Below are 10,000 nucleotides of genomic sequence, written 5' to 3' on the forward strand. Positions count from 1 at the left end.
GGGGCGGGGTCGATCGACGTCGGCGAGGGAGGCGCTGCGGGGGCGGCCCCCGGCACGCCCATCCCCCCGGCCCAGGGGCACATCGCCGGGAAAGCTCCCGGGTGAGGAGGTGGGCCCGCACACCCGCGCACCGCTGGCGGCACGGGACGGGTGCGGGCGGGAGGCGGCACACAACGGCGCGGGGGCCGTCCGCCGGACGGACCCCCGGCCCCACCGCACCAGGCGCGCGACGGGAGGGCCGCACGCACACGCGCACACACAGACGCGCGCGACCCCGGCGCCAGGCGGCTGGCCCGGCGAAGACCCTCCCCCGACTCGCAGGGGGGAGGCGCGGGCCGCGGCAGGCGAAGGGCGGCGCGCGGCCCCACCGCGGGGCCGGCGGACCTCTCTCTCCACACCGGGCGGGAAGGAGAGGGGGCTCTGCCTGCGAGCCACGGTCGGTGGCTTGCGCGCAAGACGAGGGGCGGCGGCTGGGGGATCCGGCACCCCCAAGGCACCCTCGGAGATGACTAGAGAAGACTTTCTTCACCGAGGACGGGCCGTCCCCACCCATCGCCCCCCACGTTGGGCCCCCGCCAGGCGCCCGAGGGCGCCCCGGGGATGGGCGGGGGGGGGCCTGCGGTATTGGTAAGCACCAGCGGGGGGGTTAAGGCACAGTGGGCCTCTGCGGCCGGGAACGGAGCCTGCCGCCTCGTGCTCACGGCGGCTCTGCCTCACCCGGGGACGCGCGTGCTCCCCGCTCCGTGCTGCGTCCACCCTCCACTCGGGCGAGGAGGGAACGGGGGGGGGGCACCGCAGCGGCGACCGAGGGCCTCGGAAAGTCACGCCTTTTGAGTCGTCCGTTTTCTTTTTTTTTTTCCGTTTCTCTTTTAAAGCTTCTCCGCCTCATCCCGCCTCGCCGGAGCCAGGCTCCGGCGAGCGCGCGGGGCCTCGCGGGTACGCGCCGCGCACACCCGAGGCTTGCCTGGGCACCTAAGGCCCAACACACCCCCCGGTCTCCCTCTGTAGAGGGGTCCGCGCTCTAGGGCGGCCCGCGGGGGGGAGGAGGTACGACAGAGCCTAACAACGGACCGCCGGGGCCCAGCCGCGGCTACGCAGCCTGGGCCCCCACCTCGCAAGGGCGACTTCCCTCGGCACCGGCGGAAGCAACACGCGGGCCCTCCCCTCCTTCCGCTCTCGCTTGCCTCACGCGGGTCTCGGCAAGCACCGGGGCGGGCACGCACGCGCGCACCCTTCTCTCACCCGCCTTCTCGGGACCAGGCACGGCACCCTCCCGCGAGGCGTGCGTGCTCTAAAGGTCTTACCCCGCTCGACCCCCCTCTTTTTTTTCTTTTTTTCTCCACATCCTTTCTCTCCCTCTCGGCCGCACTCCTCTTTTTTGTTTCTCTCGGCTCGAGGGGCGCACGCCCACGCGCGTGAGCGGTGACCGGAAGGGTGGGCTGGGAACGGGGAACGGCACCGCCACCCGGCCTCAGGCACCTGAGGGACGGCCTGGAGCGTTCCAGGGGCACCGCCAAAGGGCCACTCGAGGCGCACCGGCACCACCTGGGTGGGGCGCGCGGGTGCGTCGGACCGGAGGGCCCCCCCGCCGCGGGGGCGGGGGAGGGCCCGACGCGAGGCAGAACACCAGGGCCACGAGCAGAGGCGGTCCTGCTCGGTCTCAGGACCCCGCCACCGCCGACGCTGGCCGCGAGGCCGCGAACGAGGGCAGATGAGCGAGGTCGGGCCGGATTCCGTGCCCCTGCCCCTCTGCGCACCACCGGCGGGCGGGGAGGAGGAGCGAGGGGCCCGCGCGCTGAGCGAGAAGAGCGGTCCCATTCGCCACGAATGTCCGTCCCTCGTCTTGGCGCGGCTCGGACCCGGCCCGGGAGAGCACGACAACACCACATCGATCGGGTCAGCGCAGGCACAAGCGAGGAGGAGAAGACCCCCCGCCAGGGCTGCCAGGAGGCGGGCGAGGACAGCCCCGGAGAGGACCCGCTTTCTGCCTCGCCCGCCCCGCCCGGGCTGCGGAAAGGTGGCCGCGAGGACCCCGCACACGGAGAACGCCTGACACGCGAGGCACGTGGGCCTGGGGGAGGGGGAGCGGGGCACACTCTGGCGAGCACCGCGGCCACCGCGGGTGCCTGCGACAAGGGGCACGCGGGTCAGAGGGCCCGCGGCGCCCGTGCCACGCCGCCCTCCTGCACTGGAGACCGGGGGGAGGCACCGCGGCTGGACACCTGGACGCGCGAGAGCCGGCGCACGGGCCCCAGGCGGGCGGCTCAAGCGGGGAGGAGCGGGGGAGGGCGTGGGCCGTCGGTGGACCAGCGCCTACGGACCCGTCCAGGTTTCCCATCTGCTCAGCGGGAGTCACCCGGCGAGGAGAGCGTGTCAGCACCAATCTGGTGGCCCAAATCGTCCGTTTTGGGCGAGAGAAAAGCCACGCCCCGCGGCGGGAGGGGCCCGCTCCCCACGGCGAGCCCCCGGAACTGCGGCCCGGCCATTGGTCCGTAGCGCGACCCCATGGCCCCCAGCGCCCCGCCCCCCCCCCGGAGCTCCCGGGATCCTCTGGTCGACCCGCGGGACGGGGTGACGGAGCTGGCCGGGGCCGCGCGGGCGCCCAGAGCCAGCCGCCTGCGCTGCGGCCAACGCGGGCCGGTCGGGGAACCCTCGGAGGGGGGACTTGGAAAAAATTCTCGGGCGGCGGGGCCCCTCCGAAGGTCCGGGCCCCGCGCGAGTCCGTGGCCGGGCCGGGGCGGGCCGGGGGCGGCAACCTCGGCCCGGGGACCCCCGGAGCGGGACTTTGAAAAAATTCTCCGACGGTCCGGACCCCACGCGGGACCGCGCCCGGGCCCGGGGCGCCCTCCGCGGGCCACCCCGGACCTACGCCGGAGGCCCCGGTGACGACCGGGCCGCGCGAAGGAAGGCGCGCGAACGGCCGGGGCGTGCCTTGTCCCGTTCTTCTGCCTGCGCCGTCTCGGTGCGGCCCGGTTCGGTCCAGCGCCGTCTAAAACACGGCACCCGGGAGCGCGGCGGCGGCGGCGGCGGCGGCGGCGGCGGCGGCGGCGGCGGCGGCGGCGGCGGCGGCGGCGGCGGCGGCCGCCTCGGCCACATGAAGCTGCGGGCCCAATTCCGGAACGTGGCTCTGGCGCCGGCGCCCCACCGTGGCCGGGACGATCCCGCCGACGCCGCCGGCGTCCCGAGACGTCGCCTCGGCCAGCGCGGCCACAGCGCCTCCCATGTCGCCGGCGCCGGAGCTCCGGAGGAAAACGATGTCAAAGCGGCCGCCAGGTGGCGGCCGACAACCGGCGCGGGCGACAGCGGGACGGATCCGGATCGGCGGCCGGCGAGGGCGCGTCGCCGGGCGGCCGGACACCCGGTCCCGTCCCGGCTCCCCCCCCGCCCCCCTCCCCCGCCTCCCAGCGCCGCCGCCGAACACGTTTCTCGGCGCGGGGCGGCCGGAAGGCGTTGGGGCCGGCCACGGCGCGGGGTCGGTTGGGCCAAGGGGATCCACCCGGCCGGGCCCTTTCCCGCCTCGGCCAGGACGATCCTGCCGACGCCGCCGCCGGCGTCCGGGAACGTCGCCTCGGCCAGCGCGGCCACATCGCCTCCCGCGCGTGTCGCCGGCGCCGGAGCTCCGGGGGAAGACGATATCAAAGCGGCCGCCAGGTGGCGGCCGACAACCGGCGCGGAGTGCAGCGGGACGGATCCGGATCGGCGGCCGGCGAGGGCGCGTCGCCGGGCGGCCGGACGCCCGGCCCCGTCCCGGCTCCCCCCCAGGCCCCCTCCCCCGCCTCCCAGCGCCGCCGCCGAACACGTTTCTCGGCGCGGGGCGGCCGGAAGACGGTGGGGCCGGCCACAGCGCGGGGTCGGTTGGGCCAAGGGGATCCGCCCGGCCGGGCCCTCCTCAGGTTCCGGAGGTGTGAGCAGGCTGTGCGGCTGGCTGCTTCTCCCTGACGGAACAGCAGTGGAAGGAACGACGGTACCAGCCCACTGCAGCAGCCGCTCTGGGAACGGTGCCTGAGGGCTCCCCGCGGGGCAGGGCCGGTAAACCCTCTCTGCCCCTGAAAGGTCTCTTCCTGCCGCTGCCCCTCAGTGCGTCGTCTAAGCCCGCCTTGGACGGTCAGGACTCCCCGCTCGTCGCAGACATACTCGTTCGCTTGTGTTTCCGGGTCTTTGTCGTCAAGAGAGCTAGGCGGAAGCGTCAGCCTATTCCACCACCCTGGCCCCATCTCCCAAAGTTCCGAACCAAGGGGGTCCGGCCCAGCCGGGCCATTTCGCCCCTCAGCCAGGAAGATCCCGTCTACCCCGCTGGAGCCCTGGAGCACCATGCCGGCCAGCCGGCGTGTCCCACTCGGGGGGGGCCCTGGGAGGGAGGGAGGGAGGGAGGGAGGGAGGACCCCGGGAGGACCCCGGGAGGACCCCGAGAGGACGCCGGGAGCCGGGCCGGACTCGAGGAGACGGAGCGAAGGCCCCGGGCCGCCGTGGCCAGCGCGCGCCCGCCGGGACCGCTTCCCATCCCGTCGGCGCCGCAGAGCTCCGGAGGGGGACGGTTTCGAAGCGGCCGCCGGGTGACGGCCGACGACCGGAGCGAAGGGCGGCGGGGGGTGGAACCGGGTCCACCTGGGCCCCGGCCGGGGCTCGAGGGTGGCAGAGGGGACAGACTCCCCCGGGCCGCCGGGGAAACCTCTCGGGAGCGTCATGGGGCGCGCGCGCGCGCTCGCCCCCGAAAGGGCCGAACGGGGGGGGCGCCCGAGGGGATGAGCGTCCACCGGGGGCGGGAGGGAGAAGAGAGCACGTCCCAAGCGTCGGACGGGCAGGTGTTCTCCGATCCGTATGCTTTGGACGGACGCGACAAACGGGACGGGATGAGACCGCCAGTCCCCGAAGTTTTCCTCCTCGTTCTTTGAGTGCCCGCGTGGCGCAGCAGGCAGACCGGGAGACGTTTTCCGCCGTCGTCCCTGTCGCCGAGCCAACGGTACGCGTGAGGCGGGTTGAACGGGCAAATTGCGTCGGGAGGGAGGGAGGGAGGGAGGGAGGGAGGGAGGGAGGGAGGGAGGGAGGGAGCCGTGCGTTTGCCGGCATCCGCGTCGCAAAAGAAAACCACGGCCGCCACCGAGAGCGTTCTTCCTCATCGCTTTCCATCCTCCCGCGACGCGGGCGGGCAAACGGGGGGCGGGGGGGAGGCCGGGAACGCCTTCCCAGAGCCGGTACGGACCGGCTCTGGGCCCCCCGGTCCGACTGGGGAGACATCTCACCGAGGGAGGCCCTCGAGGCTCTCGGGAGCGAGGCCGGACTTAGTGAGGTCCAGCGGAGGCGCGGCGGGCCAGCCGCGAACGCCCGCCCAGAGGCCCTCGGGCGGCTCGGCCCGAGGGAGCGCTCTCCGGGCTCGCGGGCGGACTCGGGAAGGTGGCGTCTCCGGGGCGGGGGGGGGGGAGAGGGGTGAGTCGGCGTCTCGAGCATCGAGAGATCTCCGGCGGCTCCCGAATGCGGGCGGGCGGGCGGGCGGGCGTGTGTGCGTGAGTCGTGGGGGTGGGGGGTGGAGTGCCGGAGGGGGGTTGGGGGTGGGGGGCCGAGAGCGGGGCGGTGGGGGGGTCGGAGGGTGGGGGCGGTGGGGGGGTCGGAGGGTGGGGGCGGTGGGGGACCACGCGCCTCGGGCCCGGGGGGTGGGGTGCTGAGGTGGGCGGGGAGTTGGCAAACGTTCCGGGTGCCCTGGTGCGTGTGCGCGCGTGCCTGCGCGCGTGCGTGCGTCCGTTCGCGCGCGCGTCCCGGTGCGCGTGCCTGTGCGCGCGCGCGTCTGTGCGGGGGCGCGTCTTTGCGGGGGCGTGTGCGCGCGTGTCCGGGCGTGTGTGCCTGCGTGTGCGCGCGTGACTGCGTGCGTGCGCGTGCGCATCTGCGGGCGTGCCCGTGTGCGTGTCTGCCTGCGTCTGTGGGGGCGCGAGTGCGCGTCCGTGCGGGCGTGAGTGCGCGTCCGCGCGCGTGCGCCCGCGCGTGGGCGCGCCTGCGCGCGCGCGCCTGTGTCTGCGCACGTGAGCGCGGGTCTGTGCGTGCGTCTGTGTGTGCGTCTGTGCGTGTCTGTGTGGGTTTGAGTGCGCGTCTGCGCGGGCGTGCGCGCGCGTCTGTGCGCGTCTGCGCGTGAGCGCGTGTCTGAGCGTGTGCGCCTGTGCTCGCGCCCGCGCGCGCCTGTGCCTGCGGGAGCGCGCGCGCGCGCGCGCCCAGGCGGACGGGCAGCCCCCCGTCGTCGCCCTCGGTCCGCCGAACAGGCGCCCCCTTGGCCGGATGGAGAGGCTTTTCTCCGAGCCCACGAGGGGAATCGCAACGGGAACCGTAAGGCCGACGCCGGCGGCGCTAGCGCCGCCTGCCGACGAGGGCCGCCGCCGCCGATCACCCCCCCGGCCCGACCCCCAGCCCCCCAACTCGGCCCGCGGTGAGGGCCGGGGCCGTATTCGGCTGGAGGGGGGGGGACGGTAAGGCCGAGGGCAGCGTCGCCGTTCCCGCGTTGCACACGTCGCCGTGCCGCGAGCGTCTCCCGGGAAGCCAGAGGAGCGAGGTGTGTGAAGCCCGTGCCGCGCGCGCGGACCCGACCGGGGTGTTCCGGGACGACCGACCGACCGGCCGACCGGCCGACCGGCCGACCGTCGTCGTGGAAAGCTCACGGCGGACTGGACATCTGACGGGTCCCTCCCTGTCCGAGCCGACCTCCCGAGGTACGTAGGAGGGGAAGGGTACGGTAGGCTGGTTCGGCTGGAAGCCATCCCACCCCCGGGAGGCGTCGATTGACGGGAAGGCGGGACCGGGAAGGCACCGGTTTCCAATCGGACGATGGCTGAACCTTGGGCGACGGGTACGCGGACTCCTCCGTCTTCGCCCGAGTTCGCGACTCTCTGCGGGGGGGGGACTTTCCGGGAAGCGGGTGACGGGCGCGCGTGCCGTCGTCCCGTGAAGGCGCGCTACTACCAAGAGGCTCCGAACGCGGGCCGTCCTCGGGGGGCGGTTTATTTTTTCTCAGTCGGGGGGGGACCCCCGCCACAGGGAGAGAAACACCCGAGTTGGAACGGTGCTCGGGTGGGGAGTAGGGCGTGGCGGTGAAGACTGACGTTCGTCATCGTCGTCGTTTCCGTTTAGAGAGCTGACTGCGGCGCCGCTGCCGTCGCGTGCCGTCGAGCGGCTCGGGACTCGGAGCGGCCCTAGGGGAGAGAGTCGAGCCGCCCCACGGGCTTCCCAAGGAGGAGCCGGCGGATCCGAACCGCCGACGATCTCGGTCGGCAGCCGAGCTCCGAGCCGCCGCCGCCGCGCCGCCGGGGCTCCGTCTTTGCACTCGGTCTCCGGTACGCGGCGAGTTGGTTTCGCCCGAGGGGCGGAACGGCTCTCGAAGAGGAAAACCCGGTTTCAGAAAAGGAAGGAGACAGGCAGAGGGAGGGGGAGGGGGAGGGGGTGGGCGGGAGGGGTGGGGGAGGGGAGGGGGATGGGGGCAGGGGAGGCGAGGGGGAGGGGAGGGGGAGGGGTGGGGGAGGGGAGGCGGTGGGGGGAGGGACGGGGAGGGGGAGGGACGGGGAGGGGGAGGGGGGAGGGGAGGGGAGACGAGGGGAGGGGAGACGAGGGGAGGGGGACGGGGGATGGGGGAGGGACGGGAGGGGGAGGGGAGGGGAGGGGGACGGGGAGGGGAGGGGAGGGGGACGGGGAGGGGGAGGGGATTGGAGGGGAGGGGGAGACAGGCGTACCTGGACGCCGAGCCAGCCCGGTGACGGCGTTAGGTAGAAGAAGGACGGTAGGCGCCTACGCGCTCACGCCCGTGGCTGCAGATACGGACACGCAGGCGCGTGCACGCGCCCGTGCGCGGGCGGGCGGGTGCGTCCGCACGCGCGTACTCGTACGCGTGTGCCTGCCCGTGCGTACCCGCGCGGGTACACGCGCGTAGGCGTGTGCGCGCCCGCACGGGCGCGCCCGCGCCGGTACGCGCGCGTACGCCTAGGGGTGTGCACGCGCGGGCGCCCGCCTCTACGTACATGCCCGAGGGCGCGCGCGCGCGCGCCCGCGCCTGCACGCGCCTGCACCTTCACACGGGCACCTGCGCGCGGACCTGCCCGCGCCCCCGCCTCTGCGTGGGATCGGCGAGAGCCGAAGGCGGTACCGCCGCCGCCGCGTTTTGAAGATCCTTTGGCTCACGCGCCCCCCCCACCCCCTTCCGGCCACCTTCGGGGGGAAAGCCCAACTTCACGGACGGGCGGAGCGGATAGCCCTTCAGCTGCGCCTCCCTGAAATAGAACGGGAGGAGTCACGAGAGCCTTAGGAAACGGAGCGAGGCGACGAGAGGGTGCGTCGAAAGGCGGGCGTCGAGAACTCCGGCCACAGGCGTTTTCCTTCCGTAGGGTGTAGAAAGCACCCCGCCGCACGCACCCGGCGTTAGGGAGCTGTCTCGAGGGCCGCGGTTTCTACTCCGCCGACCCCTTTCAGTTGAGACGGGACGCCTCCGAGCGTGTGTGTGCGCGCGACCCGAAGGCGGTCGTCGAGGGACGACGGCACCCTCGGTCCGCCGAACCCCCGCGCCCTCGGACGGACGGATGGAGAAGCTCTCCTCGACGTCACGGAGGCGGTCCCGACTGAAACCGGAGGGGCACGTGCCGGCGGCGCTAGGCCCGCCGCCGCCGAGGACCGCTGGCGCCACCCCCCCCCACCGCCCACCACGCACCCCCAACCCCACCCAGCCTGCGCCCTTGCCGTGGGCCCCACGCTGGCGACATCCGGATCCAGTCCGACGTGGCCGCCGGGTGCCACCCGCCAGGCGGGGAAGAGGTTTGGAGGCGGCGGAGGCGGTGGGGGCGGCGGGGGGCGGCGGGGGTGTGGGCGGTGGGGGGCGGAGGAGGAGGAGGAGGAGGAGGAGGAGGAGGAGGAGGAGGAGGAGGACGGACGGACGGACGGACGGACGGACGGAAGGACGGGAACGCGCCCGCGCGCGCGTGCGCCCGCACCGCAGAGTGCCCTCCGGAGACACGGACGGGCCCACGGAGCACACGGAAACACGGAGATGGACGCGAGGGGGCGCGCGCGCGCGCGCAGCAGACACAACCCCGGGACGCCCGGGAGACACAGAGGTAGGCGCGGGCAGGCAGAACACGCGGGAACGCGGACGCGCGGCACCCACGGGCACGGTCCGCGCGCGCACGCGCACGGGGGCCCGGACGCACGGCGACTCGGACGGCGCGGCCGAAACACGGGAAGGTAGGCCTCGGGGGCACACGCCCGCGGACCCCCCCAACAAAAGCCCGCCCGCGGCCAACCCCCGCCGCCCCCCCCGAAGCGGGACGCCCACCCGCACGGACGGACGGAGGGGCGCGACGGGGCGGACGGCCGCGCCGCAGCGCTCCGGAGGACACGGCGCCCCCGCCACACACGCGCGACGCGATACACGCGTCGCGCGCGAGACGGGGGCACGGGCACGAGGTACGTACGCCCGACCGCGCGACTCGCGCGCCCGCCGGCCGCGCGCCCGCGCGGCATCCCGAAGAGGGCGCGCCGCACTCGGACGGACGGGGGCGCGCGCGCGCGCGCACCGGGGAGGCCACGCGCGCACCCGCGCGGACACGTACGCGCACGCAGCGGCGGCGGCGGCGGCGCCCTCCGGCGACACGGACGCACGCCCGGGGCACGCGGAAACGCGGAGACGCACGCGCACAGCAGACGCACGCACGGGACGCTCGGGAGACGCGGAGGTAGACGCGGGCAGGCGGAACACGCGGGAACGCGCGTCGCCCCCGCGCACACGATACACGGAGCGGGCGGGCACGCTCCACTAGGCGCGCGCGCGCGGCCTGCACTTGACGCTCGGGGACGCGGGCGCGGACGGGGCCCCGTACACGCGGCACCCACGGGCAGGCGGCACGCGGGCTCGGACGCACGCCCGGCGACGCGCGCGGACGGACAGACGGCGCACCGGAACCGCGGGCGGGAGACGCGAACGAACGGGCGCCTCCCGCGCCGCGCGGGGGGGACGCCCCCGCGGAAGGCGCGGCACGGCCAC

The sequence above is a fragment of the Elephas maximus genome, chromosome 19, assembly GCF_024166365.1.
Source record: "Elephas maximus indicus isolate mEleMax1 chromosome 19, mEleMax1 primary haplotype, whole genome shotgun sequence".
NCBI classification, from domain to species: Eukaryota; Metazoa; Chordata; class Mammalia; order Proboscidea; family Elephantidae; genus Elephas; species Elephas maximus.